The 18,679-nt window shown below is 44.0% G+C and overlaps 1 protein-coding gene across 1 annotated transcript in view; it reads left to right on the top strand.

Annotated features, from left to right (window-relative positions):
• Positions 1-18,679, top strand: part of LOC138262020 (ATP-dependent translocase ABCB1-like) — a 1,142,744-nt gene that overhangs the window by 616,076 nt on the left and 507,989 nt on the right. The window lies entirely within an intron of this gene.

Below are 18,679 nucleotides of genomic sequence, written 5' to 3'. Positions count from 1 at the left end.
GGGGGGACGTTCCCACATAGGGAGCACCAGAAAAATGATGCAGTGAAATGTATTAAATTTCACTGCACCATTTTTAACATTATTATTAATGATTGCCTAACTCAGGCGTTAAGTTGATGCTCCCATTGAAAACAATGGGCCTCCCTGTGCTTTGCTGCATTAGCGCATAATTTATGGCACCAATCCAGCAAAGCACCACATTAACGCCATAAGTAATGTGGATACAACCGCCATGGTGCGACATATTGTAAATACGGCGCACACATGGTGTCATTAGGGAGGTGCAATGGGGTGCTAGAAAAGTGGTGCATCATAAATGATGATCCACATTTCCATAAATATGTCCCGAAAGTGTTTTCACTTGTACATTTTTGTCACAAGGGCCGATTTCCAAAAACAATATACCATTATATCTGCTAGACCCTTCTGCTTATGAGGATATATGGGGTTTGTGGGTTTTGAAAGCACTTGAGGTACCCAGAGCCAATGAATGAGTTGCAGCTTGCAATGGTTTTTCAATGTGTACCGTGATTAAATAAAATCGTAAAATCGTAAAATATAAAAAGTGAAAAAAAGTTATGGAATTTAGAAGCCGTGATTACTTGCACATCTCTGAACTTGTGTGTATCCATACTAACATGTTAATTAGAGGGCATTTCACTAAATGTCTTCTTTCTTACAAACTGGAATACATTTGGAAGGCACAAATGCAGACAAAATACAATTGGTAATAACACTTGTTCTACTATTCTGTGTTTCCCTAAGACTCCCAATAAAAATTATACCTCACTTGTGTGGGTAGGGCTAGAGCCACAACAGTAAAGGTCCCAAAACACAACATGGACACCTCACCTTTTGCAACTAAAAACTGACCCTTTTTTGCAAGGTGGCTAGCTGTGGATTTTGGGTCATAGCTCAGCAGTAACCTAAGGAAAAGTAGCCAATTTGAACATTGTGTAAAACTATTCACATATGAGAATCTAGGAAGGGGTGACTTGTGTGGTTCCCACCAGGTGTTTCTATCCAGAAGCCCTTGCAAACCTCAAACTTTGACAAATTTTTTTTTTTTCACATTTCTGTGAAGGAAACTTCTGGAATGTACAGGGATCAACTAATTTTCTACCTCCTACCATTCCCCCAAGTCTCCCGATAAAAATGCTTGTCTGGGTAGGGCTAGTACCTGCAAGAAGAAAGGCCCCAAAATGCAACATGGACACTGCACATTTTTCCTCTGAAAAATGACATTTGTTTTTAAATTGTGCCTCACTGTGGATTTTGGGCCCTAGCTCATCTGGCACCTAGGGGAACCTAGCAAACCTTTGCATGTTTGAAACCTAGACAGGCAGGAGAATCCACGTGGGGTGACTTGTGCAGCTCCCATTAGGCTTTCCTAACCAGAAACCCTTTCAAATCTCAAACTTTCAATAAAAGCACTGTTTCATCACATTTCTGTGATGGGAAGTTCTGGAGTCAGGAGAAATCCACAAAATTCCATGCATCCAGGATCCTCCCACTTATCCCAATAGGAATGCACTTCCACTTGTGTGACTGGGCCTAGTGCCCGCTACAGGAACAGATCAAACCAAGGCCAATGAGTATCCCTTTAGTAGGACCCTCATTGACATTAGTTTGATCCATTCCTGTTGTGGGCACCAGATCTAGCCACACAAGTAGGCAGCATTTTTATTGGGACAGGTGAGGAAATGCAATCACATAAATGCAAGAAAAATGTGTTATCTTAGTCAAATTTTGAGGTTTGCAGGTCATTGTGGGTATGAAAACCATATGGGATCCATGAAAGGCATACAACTCTCTACTCCCCTGGGTATCTAGTTTTCAGAAATACCTCGGTTTGGTAGATTTTCCTGTGTGGCTGCTGAACACAGACACAAAAACTGCAGCACCCCCTTTTGTTGATGTTACCACATGGCGTCTTCGACCCAGTGTGTTTGTGGGCACTAGGCCCACCCACACAGGAGATATGTGGGAACTATTGGTGGTAGGACGTTTGAGGCTCCAAGCAGATTCCAGTATTTTGAGGGATCTTCATAAGACACCCTGGAGTATCCCTAGTGTCCAGTTTACAAAAGTATCTGGAATTGGTAGATTTTCCCTACAGACAAGTACACCATGGCAGAGAAAGCCATAAAAGACAAATATTACTGCACAACCATCTCCACCTTGTGTGCATACACACACTGGTTGGACCTGGCATGAGGGTAAGTGAAAAGATCAAAATGTCAATTGCATTAACAAAAGATTTCACAAAAATGAAATTTAGTGTTAATAATTGAAAAGTCACAATGCTGAGCCAATGACTCACAGCTCATGAGCTGTACTGCAACAATAAGGCCAATTTACAGGCCATTCAAGCACCTTTTGTTCGTGACACAAACAAAATCATTCACACCACCTGCCACTGGCCCAGCACATTACAACACTCACATCAACAAACAGCACCGTTCAAAAGCCCATCACTTACATACGCCCACAGGGCTGACACAGCAATCACATTGCTTATCAGAGTGTCTGGACTTATGTTTGGCTGGCACTCTGTGTGTAGTGACCAGCAGCAGGTCACTACTCACACACCGCCAGCCAAGCACCAGCTCACACACTCTGCCAGCCAAGCACCAGCTAACAGACACCCCCAGCCAAGCACTAGTTGTCACACACCACCAGCCAAGTACCAGTCAACACACAATGCTAGCCAAGCATCATTCCACACACACCAACAACTATGTGTCAGTCCACAAACACTGCCAGTCAGCACCAGTCCAAACACACCTCCTGCCAAGCTCCAGTAGACATGTGCCGCTAGTTAAGCGCTTGTCTACACACACCACCAGCCAAGCACCAGTTGTAGGAAAGTAGCCTCTTTCTAGCTTGGTTACCCCCACTTTTGGTCTGTTTGTTAGTGTATTTGACTGTGTCTACTGGGATCCTGCTAATCAGGACCCCAGTAGTTACGTTCTCTCACTTAAATCCTGATTGTTGCATACTGGTAACCCAGTGTTTCACCCAAAATTGGCATACTGGTGCCCCCTTATAAGTCCCTAGTATTTGGTACCTAGGTACCCAGGAGATTTGGGTTCCAGGGGATCCCTATAGGCTGCAGCATATCTTTTGCCACCTATAAGGAGCCCATGCAAAGGCTTTTACAGGATTGCCATTGCAGTCTGTGTGAAAAGGTGCATGCACCCTTTCACAGACATTTACACTGCACCAGGTCACTTAGAAGTCACCCCTATAGCAGCCCCTCCAATCTTGATGGCAGAGTGCAGAGTATTTGTGTGTGAGGGCTCCCCTGCATTAGCAGAGGTTCCCCCACAACCTCCAGGGAAAATGTCCTAGACTTTGTGAGTGCGGGGACACCATTTTACATGTATACTGGACATAGGTCACTACCTATATCCAACTACATAAAGATAACTCCGAGCATAGGTATGTTTGGTATCAAATATGTTGTAATCATACAACCAATGCTTTTGCAAGCATTGGTTGTATGATTCCATGCACTCTGGAGGATCCTTAGAGGACCCCCAATATTGCCATTCCAGCCTTTTGAGGTTTTCCAGGCAGCCCAAGCTGCTGCCACCTCTCGGAGAGGTTTCTGTCCCCCTGTTGCTTGAGAAGCTCACGACCAGGAAGGCTGAATAAAGGATTTCCTTTGGGAGAGGGGTGTTACACCCTCTCCCTTTGGAAATAGGTGTTACAAGCTTGGGAGAGGTAGCCTCCCCAAACCACTGGAAATGCTTTGAAAGGCATATTTGGTGCCCTCCTTGCATAATCCAGTCTATACAAGTTCAGGGACACCAAGTCCCTTCTCTGGCGTGTAACTGGATAAAGGAAAGGGGAGTGACCACTCCCCTGTCTATCACCACCCCAGGGGTGGTGCTCAGAGCTCCTCCAGAAGGTCCCCAGGTTTTGCCATCCTGGATTCCAAGTTGACAGGGAACTCTGGGAGCATCTGAGTGGCCAGTGCCAGCAGGTGATATCAGAGGCTTCCCCTGAGAGGTGATTATCTGTTTAGCTGATCAATTCCCCTTACAAGACTATTTAGGGTCTCTCTCTAAGGTAGTTCTTTAGATTCAGCTTACAAGACTCCAGCAGGAATCCTCTGCGTTCTTTATTTCAACTTCTCACCAAAGAAACTGCATCTGGACCCTACAAGAACTCTACAAACTGCAACAAAGAAGCAAAAATGACTTCTGCAACATTGTCTCTTCAGCTCCTGCCAGCAACTGCAACTGTTTCCCGTACGTGCAGCCTGTCTTCAGCCTGCACCAGAAGAACAAAAGAATCTCCCTTGGAGTGAAGGAGTCACTCCCCTGCTTTAGCAGGAACATCTCTGCAATGATGACTGGCTGTGTGGGTCCCCTCTCCTGATGAGTTGCATGGACCCTACATCACAGGTGGTGGACCGAAGTGGTTCCGACGGTCCTGATGTCCGACTGTCCAATTTTTGTGGAGGTAAGAGCTTGCCTCCCCACGCAAGAAAGTACCCCCATGCAACACATGTTTTGCATTTGCCAAGGCTTGTTGCAATCCTTCCCCGAAGTTCTTTATGCACCGTGGAGCTCCAGTCCCCAGCACTTCTTCCTGTGATGCATAGTTTCCTGAGTCGTTCCCCGGTAGTGTGGGATCCTTCGTTATCGTGCTGCTTGTGCCTCCTTTTGCATATTCTTTGTCCATGTGCTGTGGGACTCCTGTGCCTGCTGCCTGGTCTTCCCTGGGCTCTCTGAGTTGCTGAGAGCCCCCTCTGGTTCCCACTTCTGGGCAGAGTCCACCAGTTCCCTCCTGGACCCGGGCAGCATCATTTTCCGCTATCTGTGAGTTTTGCATGTGCAAAGGGTTATTGGCTGAATCCAGCCGGCGTGGGACATCATCTGCATGAACCAGGAACCCACATCCGTATTCTTGGGTGCGGTACAGACTGTTGTTTTTTTACCAGTGGTTCTTCTTTTGCACCTGTATTCAGTTTAGCAGGGGCTCATGTTCTCCCTGGACCCTTCTTTGCTTCTTGGACTTGGTCCCCTTCTTCCAAGGATCTTCAGGCCCAGGAATCCCCTGTTGGTGTCTTGCAGTCTCTTCTGGTTCTTGCCTAATCTTTCCTGTGCTCTTTTATGTTCTAGGATAGTTACTGTGATTTACTCCTGCTTCCCTGGGCTTTGGGGTGGGTTCTATTACTTACCTTTAGTGTTTTCTAATATTTCCAGCACCCCTCTACACACTACACTACATAGTTGGGAAACCACCATTCGCCTTCCACTTTCTCAGTATATGGTTTGTGTTCCCTAGGCCCATTTCTAACTATTGTGAATGTTACTATTTGCACTGTTTTCTAACTGTTTTTACACCTGGTTTTGCATACTAGTGTATTTAATTTGTGTATTAGTTACCTCACATGGGAGTATAATCTCTATGGTATTTTTCGCATTTGTGTCGCCAAAATAATGTACCTTTATTTTTGTAACACTGAGTATTTTCTTTCATGTGTGTGAGTACTGTGTGACTACAGTGGTATTGCATGAGGTTTGCATGTCTCCTAGATGAGCCTTGGCTGCTCGGCTACAGCTACCCCTAGAGAGCCTGGCTTATAGACACTGCCGATATTTCACTAATAAGGGATAACTGGACCTGGTATAACGTGTGAGTACCATATGTACCCACTACAAACCAGGGCAGCCTCCTACACCAGACAAGCATGAGTCCACAGACACCACCATCACATTTTTCCTAAACACAAAATAAAACACAAACTAATTTGAAGAAGATGAAAAAGCAACTATAACTACCAACAGAACAGCCCTAAATAAATACATCAAGCTATCGCCACCCATGAAACTGAAAGAAAAAAACAATACAAACCAGTCAGTTCAATTTTATTCTCAAGGTTGCTCCCAATGCTTCATTTGTGTGTGGTACGATTTACAAAATGCAGGAACACAAAGCCCAGAATCAGAAGGACCTTTACGGCAGTACATATATTTCTCCTTTTGCATGCCTTTCAGACATAGACTCTACATTTCCTACAGGGAGAGTTATTTTGGGGTATGTGTAAAATGTAATCCAGACTCCAACTCTAGAAACACTTGCTTACTCCAGTACAACAAGGCTGCCTACTACAGACTGGTGAAACCGAAAAAAAGTGATCTTTGAACCTGAGAACGATCCTTGAATACAACAAGAGCATTGAAAAATGCCAAATCAAACACATGGACAGCCTCCTTCTCATACTAAATGTATGACAAATATCACTGCAAGGTTTCAACCCCAGATCCACTCTATCTACACAACCCATGTGCTTATTTTAGTCTACAATCCACACAGGTTTGCATATTTCAGCAACCTGACCTCAAACAGTCACAGGTGATGCACATTCATCATGAATTGTTGTCAGCATGTAGACATCTTTCCTGTTTGAAAATTTCACAGCTAGAATTTCATCACTATGCAAGGCACTGCACTGTCCCCTCTGAAGTTTTTTTTCCATAAACGCTCTTTAGGGTAACTTCATGGTTATGGTGGATTGTGCCAAATGCAACAGTCTACTTTAAGCAATTCCTTGAACAATTGTACACCAGTGTAGAATTATCTACGCATAAATGGTGGCCTTTGTTAAAAGGTCTTCAACCAACATCTCAGACAATTTTCTCACTGACCTTGAAAGCGGACGGACAACCAAGGGGGTCAATAGAAGAATCCGTATCAGTGAACACACTGAAAATATGGACATAACCAGTACTATTCCCAGACACCACATAAATATTAGTTCCATAACATGCCCTCTTGCTAGGAATGTACTGCCTAAAAAACAAACAGCCCTTGAATAGGACCAAAAATTCATCAACAGTTATGTCTTTCCCTGTAACATAGATCTCTGAAAAGCAATCTACAAAATGATGAAGGACAGGTCAAATCCTGAAGAGATAGTAACAATGAGATCAGGGTGAACCCATGGCAATGCTGAAGCATTATTAAGAAAATGCAGCATTCAAAGCAAAACCAAACACCAATCACAACGCATAGTTGCAGGAAACATAACAGTTGCCATCAAGAGACTAGTTGACCAATATAAAGACAGCAATGGCTTCCTTATTAATCCCATCAAAAAATGTAAATGCAAGGCCTTCTTCAAATCATCCACTTTTGTGGGAGTCTACTGACTAGCTCATAAGTGGGACTTAAGTCTGGCACTGTTGTCCCTCAAATACAGTTCAGCATTCAAATTATTCTCGTCAACAGTCCCATCCAAAAATCCATCATCCATAAACAACTAAAATACATTTATAGGCAAAACGTTTTCAGTATTGACTCTACACCCTGTGACACCACTGAAGACAGGCAAAACATGCTGCACCACGTTTGGGACAAACCAGAGTTCAGCACTTGAAACCTTTCAGCCACAAGCTGCAACTAAGATTCCTCTTCCTGCGCTCTTGGACAGAAAATTCACTGCCAGAATCTTGGACGTTCTCCTCTGCCATAGATGCAGAGTCAGTACCAGAACCATGGTCATAGGAAGATTCAAAAAGAAAACCAACAATTTGCTAAGCGGTGATTCCACAGTTAGCTATAATCTTTACTAATGAAAATAACACCATAAATAAGACAACAATCACCCACACTCCATAAATTAAGTAATTAATAAAGTATGGCTTTATTCAACAGAAATTAAAAATACTGCCATATATTGGTCAATACAAAGCCTACTCAAAAAAGATACCACTCACTTGCTAGAGGCAGCGAAGACTGAGGATCAACTACACCTAATGTTCAAAGACACAGGAAATGCCAAAGAAAACATTAAAAAACGATTACACATATCACAAGGCTTTATCGAATGTGCATAAATCAATATGTTACTTTGAAAGACAATCACACAAAAAGCTGAAGATTCAAACATGAGTACACCATCCAAACATATATATAAACAGACCAAAAATATACATTAGATTAAAAGATTATTAAAAAAGTTGCTTAACAACCACAACTCCACAAACTACAGATCTGCCAAAACTGCATCCACACACAGGATTCCCTACCAAGTCAAAGGAAACTATTTGCTCTACAATAAAAAAAAGAAAATGAAAACACAAATGATAAACCACCAATCAAAAGATATTGATATTCCGCGGAAAGGAAGAGTGACAAAGGAAAAAAGACATCACTTGATGGAACCAAGCCTTCCCCCAGGAGCAGATCGCACATCACATACATAACCTTATTCCCGGGTGACGCAAGTTTTATCACCCCCCTGAGGCCCAATCCCCTCAAAAAAGAATCAAAACCAAAATAATCTGCCCTCAAGGGAGAGGGTGGAATGCAAAAATAATATGGCCCCCCAAAAAACGACCCTTTCCCAAGGGGTCTCTCCCCTTCCAAACATAACCAATGGTGTCTAGTGGGCTTCCACCCCTCTAGGGGGCAGATTGAACTTAAAATTTGGCAATTAGCACACCAGCAGGGGAGGAATAAAACAAATATTGCTCCCCACAAGGGAAATGTCCCTTCCCTAAGGGGTTGCTCCCCTTCTAAATACTATTGCCTTGTGCCTAGTGGACTTTGGCTTCTGCCCCTTGCAGAGGGAAGATCAGCCTAAAATTGGCCCATCTGCACTTGGGGTGAAATAAAAAATGATTGCACCCAAGGGAAGCAACCCTTGCTGTAAAACATTACTCTCTGGTGTCTAGTGGGCTTCCACCTCCGAGAGGTCCATATTAGCCTAAAAATGTCCAATCTGCCCAGTGGGGGGTAGAATTCAGAAAAAAATTATCCCCCAAGGGGAATCACCCTTGCCCAAGGGGCCGCTCCCCCCAATATTATTACACACATTTATCTCTGGTATCTAGTGGGTTGCGACTCCCGGGACAGATCAGCCAAAAGAACTAGCCCCACATGACTACACCAGTTACTCCAACCCATTTCCAAACATTCCCTTCAAAAGTAAGCCAATTCAGCTTTTCCATTCCTTCAAACAGATATCACAAAGTAAATTTATGGATCTGGTCAAAGCAAGCTGGCATTCCGGCTGCCCTTCGGACCCTTGTCCACCACACATCTTCAAGAACATTCTTTTATCTCCCTCTGCTGCCTCACCAGTAAGAAGAATCATCAATAATTCTATAATTACAGGAATCTTTCCTGAAGACCTTAAAAAGGCATACATGTGCCCATTATTAAAGAAAACAAACCTGGATCTGCATGACCCCAACAACTACAGACCGAACACAAATGGACCTTTCCTGGGCAAACTGAGCAGCTTTCGTCCAGATGTCACAATTCATTGAAGATAACTCCATACTTTCACACTAACCAACTGGATTCTGCCCAAGAAGAGGCACTGAATCTGGCCTCATTGCCATCTGGGATGATCTTAAAAATACAATAGACCACAATGGAGTTGCTGCACTACTTCTCCTGGACTTCTCAGCTGCCTTTGGCACAGTTGACCATGACACCCTAATACAAAGACTCTATGAAGCCAGCATAGAGGGGACTGCTCTCAACGTTATCACATCCTACCTTCAAAACAGAACAGATGTCATCCAAACCCTACTCCACAAAAGCAGGGTCCCCTCAAGGCTCAATCATCTCACCCATGCCTTTCAACATATACATGTTGTCATTATCGGCAATGATCAATGAATTTCAACTCACATACTACAACTATGCAGATGACACACTATTACTCCTTACAGTGGAATGCCCCAAATTACTTTGGATCTATGGATTACATGGAACCATCTCAAACTGAGAGCCTAATTTTTCAAAAGTTAGCGTTTCCTTTGCGTAATTCTTTTACACAAAAGCGGCACAAACTTACAAAATATAGGCTTAACATGTTCATAAGTCATATCATAGTTTCTATATAAGTTGTTTGATTAGATGCTTAGGAGTATCTATTTTTATTTTATCAATCACAATAGGTAAATATTATCTTAACTAAGTATCTACAAGCAATTCACTGTTGAAATATTGAGGAAAGATAAAAGAATGTTATAAAAGTACACAAATAAATTATTGTCACATACTGCAACTCCAGAAACTTAAATCTCACTATTTTATATTCCTGACACAAATATTCCCTTACTATGTAATCATGCAATTATATATGTATTACTTGAGTCCTGCTGTACAAGAGGGAAAAGAAAAAAATACTGTATCAAAAGCTTTACTCTGTTTCACCATCACTCTATACCTCTATCTCTCTATTCTCTATCTCCACTCTCTGACTCATCTCAAATCCATTCCCCTACTATGATATCTAAAATAACCCTTCCTACACTCTTCACGCCTCTACCCCTCTTTGATCACCCCAAAACCCTAGTTTACCACTATGATCTCCCAAATAACCCTACTAAAGTCTCCTTCATTTATCTCTCCTTTAACTGATCTCATCCCCCATTTTTCTATTATGCTTCCCCAAATCCTTTCTACAAACTCTTCCCTCCTCCATCTCCCCTTTAGTCATTTCAAACCTCATTTACTACTATGATCTTCCAATAAACACTTCTGAATTCTTCTCGCCTATGTCCCTCCATTAGTCTATTCAATTAGTCTATTCAATCCAACTAACAGACTCATGTCCTCTGCTTAAAACACATCATATTTTCCTATAGTAATACTGTACTCATATTTCCCTATACTAATCCACCACTAATCCTTTTGGGTTCCGGAGTAGCGTGCTCCTTGCCAAAAAATGAATTGATGCATTGTCAGGGGTAGTAAGCTCTATATAAATATAATTACAATTATATGGCCCCAAAAGGAAGTGACCCTTCCTGAAGAGGCCACGCCCCAACAACAAAAATGCCCTGGGGGTGTAGTGCGGTGTATTCATGCTCCACAGTTGTGGCCCATCCATGATATTGGAGCAGCAATACACTAAAAACAAACACAGGGGGAAAGGACCATGTTTCTTTTCCCAAAATTGTACTATGTATTGGCGTTTCAGCCACTAAACTAAGCAGGGCAGCTTTAGGGAGTGTGGCTACTCCAGCTGCTGAACTCTATTGGGGGGGCACTGAACTTAGAAGGGGCACTGTGTTTAGCAATAACTTACGAAACTTGAGATTTAAAAGCACCTGCTAAAAAGTTACTTGTGAATACAGCTTTCAGGAAGCAATTAATATGCCAAAATAACTCTTGTGATTAATGTTCTTGCTAGAGAGATCAGACTCTTGTCTAGTGGCAGTTTTAACTCAATATAAAGTAGCACAGAGGGTTAATATGCCTGCTGTGAAGAACAGAACTTTGTTTTCTGTGGATAAATGAATGGATTTGTAAAGCCAAAAAAGATTGCTGCACCGGGCACCACCAGTGCTAAAGCCGACCCTGCTTCTAAGTGCCTAGTAAACGGCACCCCTGGTACCAAAGGGATAGATTCTGAAGAGAGCTCTCCCCAGAGCTACAGCATCAATTGTGTCACTCTGAGAGGCCCCACAGCAAGCTCATGCATACTGCAATTGCAAGTGCATGACAAAGTGTATTTAAAAGTTGCAAACTCAACATGGCGGTCAACAAGAGTGCACTGTCCACTAACACTGCATGCACTATGTTTAAGTCACACGTCTAGTAGGCCTTATAACCCTAAGGTAGGGTGCACTATAATGCATGTGAGGGCATATGTTTGCATGAACAAATATTCCCTCAATGTCTCTTTATAAAACCTTAAGACATAGTAAGTGTACAGGGGAGCCATAGTAAATACATGTGTTAGACACTGGCCATTACGAGTTCTCCAGCTACATGATAGCCTATCTGAATGCTGGGTTGTTTGGTATCAAACAACTGAGAATAATAATCATGCACTTATGCCAGTGTTGGATTTATTCAAACATGTGCCCAGAAGGCACCTTAGAGGTACCCCCTGCTGAACCTAACAGTCCTTGCATGGTTGCTGACTAGTTTTTACCAGCCTGCCACCACCAGACACTAATCTGGACTCCTGGGGTGAGAATCCCTGTTCTCAGGAGCCAGAACACAATGCCTTTCCTGGGAGGAGGTGTTACACCTCCTCTCCCAGGCAGGCACCCAGTGGTCAGCTTCAAAGGTTTTCCCCCCTTTGAAATCTGACCTCTGACTCTGCTGCTAGCTTTGAGTGGGAGAACCAGTGGGAAAACTTAGAGTACGAGGAGTGTCCCCCCTCAGCTTGCACCCCCACCCAGATGTGGCAGGCAAGGTGACAACTCCATTTCATTTTCCTCCATCTTGGATGGCAGTAAAATAGCCAATAAGGGTAAGGGACATGACCTCTTTCCACAGGAAGTGGCCCCACAGTGGGTGTAGCCACCCTAAGCTAGGTGGCCCATCGGCCACTACCAGGTACTCCCCTGAACACCCACTAAATGCAGTATTTAGGGAGCATCCCTAGATCTGCAGATCAGATTTGATAGACACAAAAAGTGACCCAAGGCCCCAGAACAGAAGCCCCGCTGCAAGAAGAAAAAGACCAAACCCTGCCTGCCTCACCCAGGACTCAACAATTGCCACTGAGAGGTCGACTGGACATTGGACAGATGCTAAAAAAAAAACACAGGACCTCCAGTCTTAAATTGCCAAGAACCTCTCTCTGAGTGAAGGCATAACTCTCTGTACCCTGCAGGCAAGAAACCAGTGAAGTCCAGTTCACTGGCAGGTCAATAATCAATGTACCAGACACAGCAGCCTCACCAAATTGTGCTGAACTGACCCACAGGACAAACCCTGCTAGTGTGCTGAGTTTGGTGTCACTGCGCTCTCCAGTGGCTGAGACTTGACATAACCCGGGGTAATGGACCCCCAGCATTAGATACCCAGAAGAATAGTCCACTCTGAACTCTCTGAGGACACCCAAACAATTACGCCTCCAGAATGTTCCCTGCTGGCCTGCAATCCACCTGTAAAGTGACCTACATCTTGCTCCAAAGACTCCTTGATGCACAACACATGGCGGACCTATCTGCACTGCACCTGGCTTCTCGGGCCCCTTCATCAGAAAACCAGCTGTGCTCTAGTGGTCCATAACCCCTTGTAGCCTCTACACTCCAAGAGGACCCAACAGACTTATCTTTAAGTCTACCTGTGCAATATGTTTCCAGGTGGTCTCCTTCTCCGTTCTGCACCAGCTCCAATTTCTCCATCTGGCCCACAGGACATCTCAACGACCTCAAACTAAAAACAGAAGGTGAAACTTGTGAGAGCTTTGCCTGATTTTATATACGTTTTTAAAGATTTCTCCAATTGATTCCTATGGTGCGTAATTACGCACGAAAAGACACATTTTGCTAAACATTGAAAAATCATAACTTAAAAACTACCTACCCAATTTTGATGATCTTGGTCGTACAAATGTTATAAAAATCTGATGTATGTTTGTAAATTAGTCGTGAGTTATTAGTTTGAGTGTATAGCCACATTTATGGATACTGTGAGTACAACAAATGCTTAGCACATCTCCAAGATAAGCATAACTGCTTGTCCACACTACCACAAAAACAGAGAATTAGGTGGTCTGCTTTTTACCTCTGGATATGAAAGTGGGGTTGCTTGGACTCTCTGCACAGTGAACTTCCTATTCATACACTATATAAAGAGAGCTAGACTCCTACACCACCTCCAACCATATGTAGCAGAGTATGGCCAAAGGTCCTGGTATCCAGCCTTGCTCTACACTCAGACCTTAAGAGTAGCTCTTGGGATAGCCATAGGATGGGTCTTCAGTCACACCTCATGCCACATCATAGGTAGTTGGCCAACCCCTGCTGTGTAGGAACTTCATCCTGAGTGAGAAATTGTTTGCAGCAGGTATTGACCTGCTGTGGGCTATGAGCAGACACACAGTTCTGTTCACAAAGGTAACTTACTCTTGTGAATAATTTGCATATGTAATTTATTCTTCCACTTTTGAGTAACTTTAGTGTTTATGGCTGTTCACAAAATGAATGTTAACCCCTTCGCTGCCAGGCCTTTTCCCCCTCCTGTGCCGAGCCTTTTTTTGGCTATTAGGGGCAGTTCGCGCTTAGTCCCTCATAACTTTTTATCCACAAAAGCTAGCCAAGCCAAATTTGCGTCCTTTTTTTCCAACATCCTAGTGATTCTAGAGGTACCCAGACTTTGTGGGTTCCCTTGAAGGAGGCCAAGAAATTAGCCAAAATACAGTGAAAATTTTGTTTTTTTTCAAAAAATGGGAAAAAGTGGCTGCAGAAGAAGGCTTGTGCTTTTTTTCCCTGAAAATGGCATCAACAAAGGGTTTGCGGTGCTAAAATCACCAGCTTCCCAGTTTTCAGGAACAGGCAGACTCAGAAAACTCAATTTTTCAACACAAATTTGACATTTTTCTGCGACATACCCCATTTTTACAATTTTATGTGCTTTCAGCCTCCTTCCAGTCAGTGACAGAAATGGGCATGAAACCAATGCTGGATCCCAGAAGCCTAAACATTTCTGAAATGTAGACGAAATTCTGAATTCAGCAAGGGGTCATTTGTGTAGATCCTACAAGAGTTTCCTACAGAAAATAACAACTGAAAAAGAAAAATATTGAAATTGAGGTGAAAAAAACATAATTTTTTCTCTACGTTTTACTCTGTAACTTTTTCCTGCAATGTCAGATTTTCGAAAGCAATATACCATTACGTCTGCTGGACTCCTCTGGTTGCGGGGATATATAGGGCTTGTAGGTTCATTAAGAACCCTAGGTACCCAGAGCCAATAAATGAGCTGCACCCTGCAGTGCGTTTTCATTCTATACCGGGTAAACAGCAATTAATTTGCTGAAATATAAGAGTGAAAAATAGCTATCAAGAAAACCTTTGTATTTCCAAAAAGGGCACAAGATAAGGTGTTGAGGAGCAGTGGTTATTTGCACATCTCTGAATTCCGGGGTGACCATACTAGCATGTGAATTACAGGGCATTTCTCAAATAGATGTCTTTTTTACACACTCTCTTATATTTGGAAGGAAATAAAGTAGGAAAAGACAAGGAGCAATAACACTTGTTTTGCTAATCTATGTTCCCCCAAGTCTCCCGATAAAAATGATACCTTACTTGTATTGGTAGGCCTAGCGCCCGCGTCAGGAAACATCCCAAAATGCAACGTGGACACATCACATTTTTTTAAAGAAAACAGAGGTGTTTTTTGCAAAGTGCCTACCTGTAGATTTTGGCCTCTAGCTCAGCCGCCACCTAGGGAAACCTACCAAACCTGTGCATTTTTTTAAACTAGAGACGTAGCGGAATCCAAGATGGGGTGACTTGTGGGGCTCTGACCAGGTTCTGTTACCCAGAATCCTTTGCAAACCTCAAACTTTGGCTAAAAAAACACATTTTCCTCACATTTTGGTGACAGAAAGTTCTGGAATCTGAGAGGAGCCACAAATTTCCTTCCACTCAGCGTTTCCCCAAGTCTCCTGATAAAAATGATACCTCACTTGTGTGGGTAGGCCTAGTGCCCGCGACAGGAAATGGCCCAAAACACACAACGTGGACACATCACATTTTTTCATAGAAAACAGTGCCTACCTGTGGATTTTGGCCCCTAGCTCAGCCTGCACCTGGGGAAACCTAGCAAACCAGCGCATTTTTGAAAACTAGTAACCCAGGGGAATCCAAGATGGGGTGACTTGTGGGGCTCTGACCAGGTTCTGTTACCCAGAATCCTTTGCAAACCTCAAAATTTGGCTAAAAAAACACGTTTTCCTCACATTTCGGTGACAGAAAGTTCTGGAATCTGAGAGGAGCCACAAATTTCCTTCCACCGAGCATTTCTCCAAGTCTCCCGATAAAAATGATACCTCACTTGTGTGGGTAGGCCTAGCGCCCGCGACAGGAAATGGCCCAAAACACAATGTGGACACATCACATTTTTTCATAGAAAACAGTTCCTACCTGTGGATTTTGGCCTCTAGCTCAGCCGGCCCCCGGGGGGGCAGAAATGGCCTAAAATAAATTTGTCCCCTATGGGGTCGCTCCCCCTGCGTGATATTGGCGCCAAAAAAAAAGTGCCAGTGCCTAGTGGTTTCTGCCCCCTTGGGGGCAGATTGACCTAAAATAGGGCAATCTGCCCCCAAGGGGGGCAGAAATGGTCTAAATACAATTTGCTCCCCAGGGGAGCGACCCTTGCCTAATGGGTTGCTCCCCATCTAAAAAAAAAAAAAAAAAAAAAAAAGAAAAACACACAAAAAATTTGCCCTGGCGTCTAGAGGTTTCTGCCCCCAGGTGGGGCAGGCAGAAATGGCCTAAAATAAATTTGCCCCCCTCACCCCTCCCCCGGGAGCGACCCTTGCCTACGGGGTCGCTCCCCCTGCGTGACATTAGCGCCAAAAAAAAAATCCCCGGTGCCTAGTGGTTTCTGCCCCCTTGGGGGCAGATTGACCTAAAATAGGGCAATCTGCCCCCAAGGGGGGCAGAAATGGTCTAAATACAATTTGCCCCCCACGGGAGCAACCCTTGGCTAATGGGTTGCTCCCCATCTCTAAAAAAACAAACAAACAAAAAAAAAACACAAAAACAAAAAGTTTTGCCCTGGCGCCTAGAGGTTTCTGCCCCCCCGGGGGCAGATCGACCTAATAACAATAGGTTGATCTGCCCCCGGGGGGGCAGAAATGGCCTAAAATAAATTGTCTCCCCCTCAACCCCCCCGGGAACGACCCTTGCCTACGGGGTCGCTCCCCCTGCGTGACATTGGTGCCAAAAAAAAGTCCCTGGTGCCTAGTGGTTTCTGCGCCCCTTGGGGGTAGATTGGCGTAGAAAAAATCGGCCGATCTGTATTGGCCTAAATACAATTTTCCCCTCCAGGGGAGCGACCCTTGTCCAAGGGGCCGCTCCCCATCTGTAAAACAAAAAAAAACAAAAATCCCTGGTGCCTAGTGGTTTCTGCCCCCCTTGGGGGCAGATCAGCCTAATCCAAATAGGCTGATCTACCCCCCAGGGGGGCAGAAATGGCCTAAAATAATTCCCCCACCCAGGGAAGCGACCCTTGCCTAAGGGGTCTCTCCCCTTGCGTGAAATTCACGTAAAAAAAAAACCTCCCTGGTGTCTAGTGGTTTCTGTCCCCCTTGGGGGCAGATTGGCCTCATCAAAATAGGCCAATCTGCCCCCAAGGGGGGCAGAAATGGCCTAAATATATTGTGCCCCCTAGGGGAGCGACCCTTGCCTACGGGGTCACTCCCCACACCTAAAACAACAAAGTAAACAAAAAAATAAAAATTATCCCTGGTGCCTAGAGGTTTCTGCCCCCGGGGGGGCAGAAAAGGCCTTCCCAAAAAATGCCCCCCGGGTGCGACCCTTGCCCAAGGGGTCCCTCCCTTATGTCTATTTTTTTAAAAAAAAACATCCCTGGTGTCTAGTGGGCGTTTCAAAAGCCGGATTGCAGGCAATCCGGCTTTTGAAATGCTTGGAGAGACTTCAAAGGGAAGGAAATACATTTCCTTCCCTATGAAGCCTCTCAGGGCCTCCCCCACGTGATCGAAAGAGAAATGCAAAGCATTTCTCTTTCGATCGCATGGGGGAGGCCCTGTGACAAACAGCGCGCGCTTGCACGCTGATATCACGGGGGTGGGGGGGTCGGGGTGGAAGGGGAAGGGCTTCCCCTTCCACCCATGCCTTTGGGGGGTGGGGGGATGCACACAGAGGGAGCGAGAGCGCTCCATCTGGGCTGTGTGCCGAGGACGTAATGGTTACGTCCCTCGGCACAGCAGCACTGTGCCGAGGGACGTAACCACTACATCCTCAGCACAGAACCGGTTAAGCTACTTCACACTCCCTGAAAAAGAGGACAGAGACAAAATTATTATTGCCAAAAAACAAACATTAGTAGTTCCAGCAAAACACATAGCCAACCACTGATACTGCAACACCCTGTCATGAAAAATATTGGCGGGAGAGGCTTAAAAGATATATCCATAAGAATAATGGTAAATTAAATTACATAATTTAAAATGATTAAAAATATAAATATAATTTAATGCTAAAAAAATCTAGACATAGTACACATTTATTTACTTATAGTAGTTGTAGTACCTTTTATTGCATAATAACTTAAAATCGTTGCATAAAATACAACTACTTTACCATAGAAATACTTCTAGACATATACAATATCCTCCACTTCACTGCCTTCAATTGCAAGTGTCCATGCAAAGTGTGCTAGAATCAGACGCCCATCCTTATTATCAATTCTAATGACATTGAACATATGAGCAATCTACCTATAATGCTGTCTGTAAATCCATATAGATGCTCAAGCAAAAGACTGTTACAATGTCTGATAAAATTTATAGAAGATCTAAAAACTTAAAACTAGAGTGCCAATTACAGGAAGTGCATGATGTTGCCGCAAAGTCTCATCCTTTAGTGTGCCATCCACAAGCACGGCGATGGAAGGGTAGTTGCCAGTACCAGGCTTCCCTGCAGTCTGGAAATTGAGATGGTAACGGGAAAGGCAGAGTAAATTAATGCACAATAGTAAGAACTGAGAAATCAAACAGAGATTCCCTGTCTGGCTTATCACTCCCAGGTCTGACTTCAGAGTCTCAAACTGTCATGGAGCTTTCAATGGGTGAGTAGGACGCGAGAGACACAGGACCAGATGTAGCAAGGCTTTTACCCCTCGCAAACAGTGAAAACCACTGTTTGTAAGGCGCAAAACTCACATCGCGATGCCCATTCCCATTTTGCGAGTCGGTAACCTG

Source organism: Pleurodeles waltl, chromosome 10 (genome assembly GCF_031143425.1).
Source record: "Pleurodeles waltl isolate 20211129_DDA chromosome 10, aPleWal1.hap1.20221129, whole genome shotgun sequence".
In the NCBI taxonomy this organism is placed as follows: domain Eukaryota; kingdom Metazoa; phylum Chordata; class Amphibia; order Caudata; family Salamandridae; genus Pleurodeles; species Pleurodeles waltl.
The sequence above is the reverse complement of the archived record's forward strand: the minus strand, read 5'-3'. Positions and strand labels throughout refer to the sequence as shown.